This window comes from Echinops telfairi, unplaced genomic scaffold, assembly GCF_000313985.2.
Source record: "Echinops telfairi isolate 266 unplaced genomic scaffold, ASM31398v2 ScPeMD7_7468;HRSCAF=8506_0, whole genome shotgun sequence".
In the NCBI taxonomy this organism is placed as follows: Eukaryota; Metazoa; Chordata; class Mammalia; order Afrosoricida; family Tenrecidae; genus Echinops; species Echinops telfairi.
The window spans coordinates 78,103,305-78,114,001 of record NW_022111369.1 but is presented as its reverse complement, the minus strand read 5'-3'; the positions used below and the strand labels follow the sequence as shown (position 1 = coordinate 78,114,001).

At 33.9% G+C, this 10,697-nt stretch overlaps 1 non-coding gene across 1 annotated transcript; it reads right to left on the bottom strand.

The window, feature by feature from the left end:
• Positions 1-1,412: 1,412 nt before the first annotated feature.
• Positions 1,413-1,579, bottom strand: LOC115873445. The gene has a single exon (XR_004048442.1). It is a non-coding gene; the product is annotated as a U1 spliceosomal RNA (small nuclear RNA).
• Positions 1,580-10,697: the final 9,118 nt, after the last annotated feature.

Below are 10,697 nucleotides of genomic sequence, written 5' to 3'. Positions count from 1 at the left end.
TCTCTCTTACACACATATGAGTGTCTATGTATTTGTTTCTCTAGTCAACCCAGACTAACACAGTAATGTAGTCATTATTTTGAAGCTATTTTCCAGGATATTTTGGCCAGTGTATTGAGGTACTTTAAGGTTACTCGCGTTGTAATCACACTCAGTACTTGGAGGTAGTAAGAGATCCATGAAGCAAAAAACCAAAAACAAAAAAAACAAAAAAAACAAAAAAAAACACAATTCATTGAAATCACCCTAGACAATTGTACTAGAGTGCTTCAAAGAGTTCCTAAAATAAAATCATTATCCTTCCATTGCATTTTCTGAGCTTTTTGCTGCTTGAAAGTACATGAAAGATTTAAAATAGAATCCCTAAACATAAAGAACTTCCCCAGAAGAAGTCACAGATGAAATCAACTGCTGGGTTCTAGGTCACAAAGGGGAGTTAGGGGTAGACATTTTAGTGCACCCTCATTTTCCTCAGTTTAATTAATTGTCCATCATTGTATACTGAAAATTTTGGCTGAATATCTGTAGAAATAAAATTATTTTTTTACAATGGAAAAATCTGTTGTGTAAGACCTATTTAAAGAATTGAAGAGCAAGTGTGGAAGTCACTTTGAGGACAGGTTCACCTGATCCAAACCTTGGTATTTCGAATTCCTCATATCTCTGCGAAAGTTGGACAATTAATATGGAAGACCAAAGAATTGATGTGTTTGAAAAATGCTACTAGTAAAGAACAATGGAAGGGCCATGGACGGTTAGAAGAATAATCAAATGGATTTTCGAAGAAGTACAGCCTGAATGCTCCTGGGAAGTAAGGGTGGTGAGACTTTGTTTCAAGTACTGCAGACACATTATGAAGAGAGACAAGTGCGTGGAGAATATCATGCTTGTAAAGCGGAGGGACTGCATTAAAAAGAGGAAGCTCCTTCAATGGCATTGACAGAATGACTTCAAAATTTGGCACTAAAACAAAAACATAACAACAATTATGAGGATAGTGCAGTACTGGGAAGTGGTTTGTTGTTGTCGTTGTAGTTTATCTGTTGTGAGTGGGCTCACTATGGTTTGGAATGACTTCATGGTGCCTAACAACAACAACTTATGGGAATGTAAAGGCTGGACCAAAATCAATGCTCAATAGTTGGAAAATATGGCCATGGTGCCAGAAACACAATGGAAGATTGCATGATAGAATTTAGATGGTCAATGAAATCGAGGAAGACCTTCCAGAAAATAGATTGATATTGTGGCTTCAGCAATGTGCTCAAACAATAGTGAGAATGGCACAGGGCTAAGCAGTGTTTCTCTTTTGTGTGGGAATAGAATGCCTATGACTCAATTCCATCTAACAACAACATCTTTAGCATAGCAGTCATAATTCTACATACATTTTTTCTTTTTCTTTTTTTATCAGGGGAAGAGTGCGAATGTAGTCCCCCACTACCACAAATTATGCAGTCGAATTTCTCACATTTGGGGAAATCACAGGGGTCCGCATATCTGGAGTGCAATGGATAAGCCTCACTGCCCTGGGAAATCCACCTTCATGGTCATGGTATCTCCCCTGACAGGTAAGTATATCTACATTCAGTTTTTTATATGAGATATCTGAGGCTTAGAGAAAATAGCTAAGTAACCCAGCATCACAAGAAAGCAATTAGTAGACTCAAAATCATCATTTATATGTTCTAGGAATGTCAACAGGCTTATTTCACATACTACAGTGTTAAACAAAACAGGTATGTCCTGTCTTCTCATAAAGATTAGTTTATGATTAACATAATATTTAACTATATTGTTTCAATGAAGTTTAATCTCATAAAATATTTTACATGGATTAAAGATGAATAAGGCAGGAAATTATTCTCCTCAATCATATACTTTCAGCATTTTCATTTTTACAAATAGTTTTTAACATGGCTATTATGCTTGAATCATTAAACATAGGACAGTAGTGACAAACACAATCAAGGAGAGTTTGCTTTTAATTAGTAACTCCTTAACAGTTATTGAATATTGGAAGGGAACTGGGTTTCTAATGACATACGATCTTAGAGTCTAAGAATGTCTCAGTAGGATATCAATTACACTATTCAATACTCTTTCAATTTCAAGTGATAGTAACTCTATATGATATGGTCTATGAGAAACCAGTTTAAAACAAAACAAAAAAACAAAAAGACTTATTTGAAGGACACTGGTTAGCTAATAAAAGAAGGCAGTGCATCAGGTCACATCAACCTAAGATTTCTCAGAGACTGGAGACTGTAAGGAATTTCAACTTCTTTCTGTTTAAATCTGATTTTGATATACTTTTCATGATTTTAATTGCTTTTTAAAACATTTCTGGCAGTTCTGGATTATTATCTTAAAATGTTAATAGTAAAAAAAGAAAATAATTTTTTTGAAAACTCTTAAGGAAAATGTCAAGACTTAAGTTCTAATTCCAAGGCACAGTCTTCCCTGATCAGTCATTCTGTTCAGGAAATTGTACACTATAGTTTTCTTATCTTGAGTCGCATCGTGAACCCTCTGGGTGCAAACAAGATAAAGGTTGTGAAGTGATGTAGGTCAAGGAAGTATTTCATTTTGTTGTACTTAGGACCAGTACAAATGATTCATGATTGTCTCACCACGTTATTGTGTATGGTCTCACTGTGCACCACAGTTTTTGTTTACAATAAAATAATAAAGAAACGATTATTTTAGATTCATAGAATCAGTATTAGTCTGTAGAGAACAGTGATCACATGTATGTATTCTTGCTTAAATCATTATTGTTATAATTTTCACATAATTTTAGTCAGATAGTTAAGCACAATAAAATCAAGGTTAAAGTAAGCATTGAGTAAAACTTTGGGTGAAGGTATCCATTTTGTAAAATAATTTTCAACAATGGTTTGGAATCCTTAGTCAATCTGTGTTAAGTCAGAGCTGAGCAATCAACATAAACTCTTAGCAATCATTGTTTTTCCTTTTCTCATTTTCTTTGTGACTTTTAAATATGGAACAGCAACATTTGGTTAATGAGTGTCTTTTATATAAAGTTACTAAATTGCCCATAATTGTCATCTGCATAATGGTTTTATTTTTTGTTATGCTTCCCCCACCCCGCAAAAAGAAACCTTCACTTTTATCAGTTGTTCAGAGCAACCAATAACGTCCTAGGGAAATGGTTGTCATAGGAACTTAAATAATGAGTACATCCAAATATACATCTCAATACATGAATTGCAGAAGTGAAAAAAGATCCTAAATTAACCGTTGCTAGCACGTAAAAGCAGTGAAATAAACACAGTTTAGGGAACACAAAGAAGACTAATTAGTTGATAGACAGAAATATACATGTGTATAGACACAGATACAGAAATAGATATAGAAAATGCTCAGATTCATCTTGTTTATTGAGAGTAGCTATGAGTCAAAACCAATTCAACAACACTTAACAAAATAAAAAACAAAAGCAAATCAAAATCAAAATGAAAAAATCTATTTTTACAAAAGTACAGTCAAAATATTCCTTAGAGACAATGATGGTGAGTTTTCATTTCATTTAGTTTGGACATGTCCTCAGATGGGATCAAAGCACAGGGACAACATAAAAGGTGGAGACCCTCAATGAAGTCTATTGACACCTAACTAACAATGGGCTAAAAAAAGGAATGATTAAACAGGTTCTATAGGATCTGGAAGCATTTTTGTTTGTTATATAAAGACCTTATGATTTGAAGTCAACTTAATAATATTCAGTAATAACAACAACAATAAAGTCTGTGTAAATATGTTCACTATAAGATGGATCTGACTAATGGAAAATTAATAGCAACAACAACCATAATAATGAATTTCTGAGCATTAAAAATACCATGAGACTTTAGGCAAATCTTTCACTTTACTCATGTACAAAAGAGAAATTTCTCCTCACACATATAATCAAATATTTATAAATCAAAATATAATCAAATATTTATATCAGTCACTGTGTTGGCACAACAAATACAAAAATGTAAGGTATAAACAGCTAACCCATGAACAACAAGCATCTAAACTGTTTTGTTTCATTTGTAGGTGGGCCTTCAAAATTTAGAAGAGTGATGGCTACTTGTATCAATTTGTAAAATTTTATTGATGAACCATGAAGACTAGAAATACTGGAAAAATTAACAAAAGTTCAAGAAAGCACGAATGCATAAAACATGTGAGTATCATACATTTTTATCATTTGCTATCATAAATACCCAAAAGACATTAAAAAAGGTTCAAATTTATCAAAATGCATGCACACAGAGTTACAGACCATACATAATAACATTTGAAATTGAGAGAAAATAATTATAATAATTCACTATTAAATCATAATTGTATAAAATTAATTTCAATACATACTATGCAAATGTAGTTTTATAGCTACCTGCTTTTGCTATTGCAAAGATCTCAAGTATTGAAACTACCTACTTAAAATATCTTGTGACACTATTCATCTCTAAATATGAAATAGTGCATTGCAATGAAAATATAAAATAAAAAAATGGCCTGAATCTCCTTGTGTACTGTCCATCATAGATAGTGCAATTCTCAAGTCCTTGAATGACACCATTGAGTCCATAAGCAGTGGCATTATTGATGCTGGACATGCTTCCAACAAAGAAAATGCATGATATTACAAGAAAAAAGTTTAATTGCTTTATATTGAGATGTGCAACTTCAGTTTTCCTTCTATTTTAAGATGAATAATTCTTCATAAGGACTATTGGGTAATGAAAGAGAGGTGGGGGTGTGAACTGTGAAATCGTGGACATAGCTATGCCAGCAGGCAGAAAGCCTGGTACTATTTTAAAAATACTTTTATCAGGGTGCAGTGTAATACATAGGACATAGTGTATATGTTAATGGGCTCTTTATGTTATCAGTAAGCTTTCCAATCAACAGTACGCTATTAGTAGTTAGGTTTTTGAGAGTCAGAAGTCACATGCAGGTGTTTCATTGTATTGGAGGTCAATTTACATAGGAAAGCAATGTAGAAATCAAGATGAGAATGTTACTTGTCTCATGGGGAAATTGAACCAGGCTTCAAATGAAGACAAGAGTGCACATTATGTAGAAGAATTTTTATCTAAGGACAATGAGGGAGGGGGTTTTATTATCAGAATCTATGGCAAAAAGGGAATGAGTTAAGCATTTATAGATAAAGAAAGGATATTTCAGACTAGACCAACTCAGGAAGAAACAAATGACAAACCAGGGAGGAATAAGACTTTCTGAGCTAAACTGAAGGATTAACAAGCAATCATTTTTGTTTTTCTTGTGACATTGCTATCTTGTTTTACAATAAATTATTATTTTGTGGTAATAGATTTTTGTTTTTAAGTAGAGTTAATACCGGACCAATCCCGAGGTGTTGGAGATGAATGAGACCCTAAATGTCTAACCATCTTGAGATATTATTCACCTGTATTTTCTACCTACTCCTTTTTTAAGTATATTCTCCCACAGTCTTGGGTTCTGTGAATCCCTGCAGCTTCCCATACAGATTTACGAAACTCTGAGGAATTGCCTTATGTAATGATGTAAGCTACTCAGTTACAAATCCACTGGTCAGGCAGTGATGAGGCAAGTGCAGGGTCCAGAGCCAATAGACAAAATTTTTCAAAACCCAAAGCAGGTCATCTTCCTCTACCCAAACTCACCAAAGAGGTCTGGCTTTCAGGTGAGTTGCTGTGTGTTAGGACCAGCTTTTTAAGTCTCATCAAAAATGCTGGCTAAAATCACACCCCTTACCAAGGTAAAAGGACATATGTCCTCAAGGAAACAACGGTTGTGGTCTAGTTCACACTCTCCATTAAGGAGAGATCTTAACAAAGAGTGTGACAGCCCACTTCATCTACCAAGGTTAGGTCTCAATTCCACCCCACTCCTGTCAATCAGCATATTTGAGTATGTCCTTCAAAATGGGACCATACCCACAGGTATAGAAAGTCCAGAACCATAATATATCATATACAGACCCATGGTTAGAAGTGCCACATTAATTGACCATAACTGAAATTTACTGCTTTCTAGAATTCCTTGAAATTAGTATTTCAAAGGGAAGATTGTGATGAAAGACTAGGAAACATATGTCCTAAAGAATTCATGAAATCTCTATCTAATCACTAGCTCTACACCAAACTAACAGAGCAGACTTCAACAGCTACGCATGCCAAACATGCTGTTTAGATTTAACTCAAAGAAATTATGTTACAATATGTTGTAAACTTTCCAGAAAACCAAACTCGCTGTCATTGTGTTGAGCCTGACTCTGACGACAGCACCCCTAACGTCAGAGTGGGACTGCCGCTCTGGGTTTCCAGGACTCCGACTTTTTCGGGAATGGAAAGCCTCAGCTTTCTCCTGCAGAGGGCCTTGGAGTTTTGAACTGACAAGCTTAATTTCATCAACATTTTACTTACATGTGATATCAATAACATTATTATTATATCAATAATAATACTGATATGATTTTTTTAGCATCCTGTTGGATCACTTTTCTATGAAATGGGTACAAATGTGGATCTCTTATTGTCAGTTGGCCAAATAGCTGTCTTCCAATTTCCTGGAATGAGTGAGTGCTTCCAGTGTTTCACCACCTTGTTGAAAAATTTCAATTGGTATTTCATCCATTCTCGTAGATTTGCTTTTGGTTAATGCTTTCAGTGCAGCTTAAACTTCTTCCTTCAGTACCATGGGCCCTTGATTATATGGTAATTCTTGAATTGGGTAAAAACAGATTACTTTTTTTGGTAAAGTGACTGTGTATTCCAAAAAACCTTAGGTCACAAATATCTGATTTTCTAGGTTTCCAAATATGACATGAGAGATGCTTAACCACAGAGCTGATCTATCAGAAGAAAGTATTGGTGATTTTTTTTACAGAGGTTATGAATTAAGCTTGATGCTCGTAATTACTTCCTCTGCCTTCACCTTCCTGCTGGCACACCTTTTCACTGCCAGAGCCCTGCCAGATTACCACCACCACTGGATCCACACTACTTTGTATCACCAACCTGTGATTTTCATGCATTCTGCATCATTGCTTGTGATTTTGTGAGTCTGAAGTGGGATTTTGGGACTAGTATTGAATTTATGGACATGAATTGAACTGGGCTGGGATGTTTTCTTGATATATAATTATTTCTTTATGTACATCTCTTTCTTATACATATATGAGCATCACAGGATTTGTTTCTCTAGTTAACTAGCCTAACACAAGTGGCAAAATATCACCATCTTTGCTTCTTAGGAGCATTCTGGTTGTACATCTTTCAAAACAGATTTTCTTATTCTTTTGTCAGTCCATGACATACTTAATAGTTAATATTATTTGCATTAGTTTTCTATTAATGACTGTGACATATTACTACACTTAGTTAATTAAAACAACATAAATATTACATAGCTATGGTTTAGAAGTTCAAAATCAGTCGCACTGAGTACAGCTTTGTCCCTTTCCTAAGCTCTGATATATCATAATGTCTTACTCATTTGGTTCATGAATTTTTTATGAAACAGATTTTATCAGTATATAAGCCAAAGACAATATTGGGTACCTGAATCATAGAATGAATTATCAATCTTAAGGAATTTTAAACTAATTAGACTATGTATATGATAAATAGTAATGCATTTTAGGAAAGTAGAGAGCACAATGGTGCAAAAAAGATAAAGTTAACTAGACCACCAAGAGCCAGAATAAATTCTCAATTTTTAACTTAAATTTGTGACTTTTAAGTTTGTGGAATGATTTATTAGAAAAATAACACTTCCAAAATGTTTACAAGAAGTGATGAATAATCATGTAGATATTTTGCAGATGAAAATGATATCAGAAGAAATGGTTCATTTCCAAGACCCTCAGCCTAGAGATTACTAGTCCTGTTGATTCTTTTGTAATGTGGCAGCTCACTTGGGAGGTAATGCTGGAAGTTTTACCCCTAGTATTTAAAATCCCAACAAAAAACACAGTTATTAGAAAAACTTCCAGATTTAATCAGATTAGGAAAAAGCCCTGGAGATATACTTCCAAAAATTTGCAATTCCTGGATGAGAACATTGTCTATGGAATCATAGATTCAAGGAGAATAAAGAAGACATGAGGTGACAGTAATCAACACATAGCCCCTAGAAGGGACTCAAACATTATTATTTTGACACTAATGCAATGATTTTGGTTGTTAAATTCAACACGTGGATTCAAATTGCCAGTAATTATCAATAAATTAATCAACATATATTTACTTATTCATCATCTGTTTATCCATCTACCCAACCATCAATACATCCTCCATCCATCTATCTATCTTATATTAACTATGCACAGCTAATTAAAGGGATATCAAGGATTCCATATTGATGAGTAGATAATGGACAAAAATGCAGGGCCAGAGCCTAGTTTTAGAGAAATAATGTGGCAAGATTATGCAGGATTTGAAATTGTATTATAAAGGTTTTATCTTTACTCTAAGCAACATGGGCAGCCATCTAAAGCAAATGAGCAGAGAAAGGATTTGATCTGACTTAATCTTTTAACAAATAATTCTAGGTGTTGTATTGGCAATAGTCTACCACAACCTCTTAAATGGCCTGTTGTTCTGCTCTTCCCTTCTCCCAATCTATTCCTCACCCTTAACTAGGATGATCTTTGTGAAACACAGCAGTCTTGAATTCAAGTCACAACAATCCCAGATGACAGAGTAACATGACCCCAGCGACATTTCTAGTCTTCATTCACATTTTAAAGAAACTGATTGCTCTTCAATCTTCCTTCCCTCAGTTGCTGGATTTATTTACTGTCAACTTTTCGATTAGCAGAGGAGCACTTAATCTATTGCCACAAGGGATCTGTTTTAGAACATAAATTAAATAATTTAAATCTAGAGTGTTAAACTCTGGTGGTTTCCCATTGAAATAAAATCGTTTTTTTTCCCCCTCCAAAGACCTGTGTTATCCACTTCTTATCTCTCTCTCTAACTTTATCTAGTGTCCTTCCCTCCTCTGTTACTATGCTCCAGCCACATGGGCTTTTTTTTTTTAAACAAAAAAAATCAGATATTTCATGCACATATTTTACATGTGCCTCTTCCTCTGCCAGAAACCAATAGCCTCCACCAGATTTCATATGAAATCTGACATTTTATTTCAGCTTCAATATCAAAGCTTTCAGCTTCAATATTAAACTCTCATATAGATCTTCCCAGAATACCTAGGAGTTTGTTTGCCTTTTAAAACTCTCCTGGCATAATAAATTATCACTGGTCATGCCTATTGTGGTATTAGTCCATGAGACTAAAGATTATGTTCTTCTCTCAAAATAGTTACATCTAATAGCAGTTTATTTCTCCTCTCTCCTCAGACTACGTGCTACACAATTTTATCTCATACTCGATTATATATCTTATGACATCAACATAATTAAAGAATAGATGAAGTTTTGATCATTTCATAAATACTATCAAAGTAGCCTGTAGAAATGTCACTCAGATACCCTGAGAATTTTTGGCTTACTTCTCATTAGCATATGATGTTTCCATGAAAATTATTGGAGTTGCATTGACTCTATGGCAGAGGGATTTGTGTTCTACATAAAAGATAAAACATCATGAAAATCATCAAAGTAACATGCTAGGATGTCTACTTAAAAGTTTGTTGCCTTTTATATCATTTTATTCCAAATTAATATGGTGATTGACTTGATTTCTCTGAGGAGAAACAGCCAGTGTTACGCAAAATTTTCCATAATTTTATGGGGCTATTTTAACCCTCTTTTGCCTTTAAATTTTTGTCAAGGCTTCAAACTGAGTAGTATCAAGGAGCATGATTTTCTATTTCATGAGCTCAATGCAACTGCATTACACAAATAATGGAAATAGGTCAATATAAGTGTATTTTAATATTATAGATATTATTTACCTTTACAAATGACTAATGTGTTAGAGACTCATGCATATTTTGAATTTATTTATTATTCTGTGTGGAGAGGATTTTATAGTATGTGCAGGCTTACAATATGTTGAAAGTTTGTGTTCTCTTGACAAATAATTTTTAAAAGATTACTCTAAACAATTTTTGAATCAATAAGTAATTATCATGGTTCTTTCCAATCAAATAAATATTGACTTAGAAAAAGACATATACTTTTGCTCTATTTCTGGAAAGAATGCTGTGATTGCTGTTTGCAGTCATTTTACATTAAGTAAACTCAGATATTTGCTAAATGTAGTGATAGAAAATGTTTGAAAGGGCCTCACACTGAATTTATAGTGTTTTTTTCCCCGCTGAGAGTTATAACATAGATTATTCTGGTTCTTTTGTACTAGTTCTTTGCCTAATAGCCTGTAAGAGATATATTCAGACAATATATTAGTAGGTTTGAGGCATTAATACCAATGGCTGACAACATTGTCTCCACTGTTTATAAGACTATAAAATTGGTTTATAGTGATACAATTAGTAATCTTAAACCTAGATATAATAAAGAGTAGTACTGATTGTTCCATAGTAAAGTTCATTTTATAGTGACATAAATGAACAATATTTGTGCTATCGCCCTTTATGACACTAAGAAATCTCACTGTAAGAGACTAGCTGTTATCATGCACACTTTTATCTCACAGCTACACTTTGCATTCATGGTGCAGTTTTATTCAATGTTCTGAGGGTCC